Raw genomic sequence first — 577 nt, 5'->3', positions numbered from 1 at the left:
ACAGCAATATGCCAGCAAATTTGGAAAACTCAGCAGTGGCCACAGGACTGGAAAGGTCAGTTTTCATTCCAATCCCAAAGAAAGGCAATGCCAAAGAATGGTCAAACTACCGCACAATTGCACTCATCTCACATGCTAGTAAAGTAATGCTCAAAATTCTCCAAGCCAGGCTTCAGCAATATGTGAACCGTGAACTTCCTGACGTTCAAGCTGGCTTTAGAAAAGGCAGAGGAACCAGAGATCAAATTGCCAATATCCGCTGGATCATGGAAAAAGCAAGACAGTTACAGAAAAATATCTATTTCTGCTTTATTGACTATGCCAAAGCCTTTGACTATGTGGATCACAATAAACTGTGGAAAATTCTGAAAGAGATGGGAATACCGGACCACCTGATCTGCCTCTTGAGAAATCTGTATGCAGGTCAGGAAGCAACAGTTAGAACTGGACATGGAACAACAGACTGGTTCCAAATAGGAAAAGGAGTATGTCAAGGCTGTATATTGTCACCCTGCTTATTTAACTTATATGCAGAGTACATTATGAGAAACGCTGGACTGGAAGAAGCACAAGCTGG

Source organism: Bison bison, unplaced genomic scaffold (genome assembly GCF_000754665.1).
Source record: "Bison bison bison isolate TAMUID 2011002044 unplaced genomic scaffold, Bison_UMD1.0 scf7180017864460, whole genome shotgun sequence".
Classification (NCBI taxonomy): Eukaryota; Metazoa; Chordata; class Mammalia; order Artiodactyla; family Bovidae; genus Bison; species Bison bison.
Note: the sequence above shows the minus strand (reverse complement) of the source record.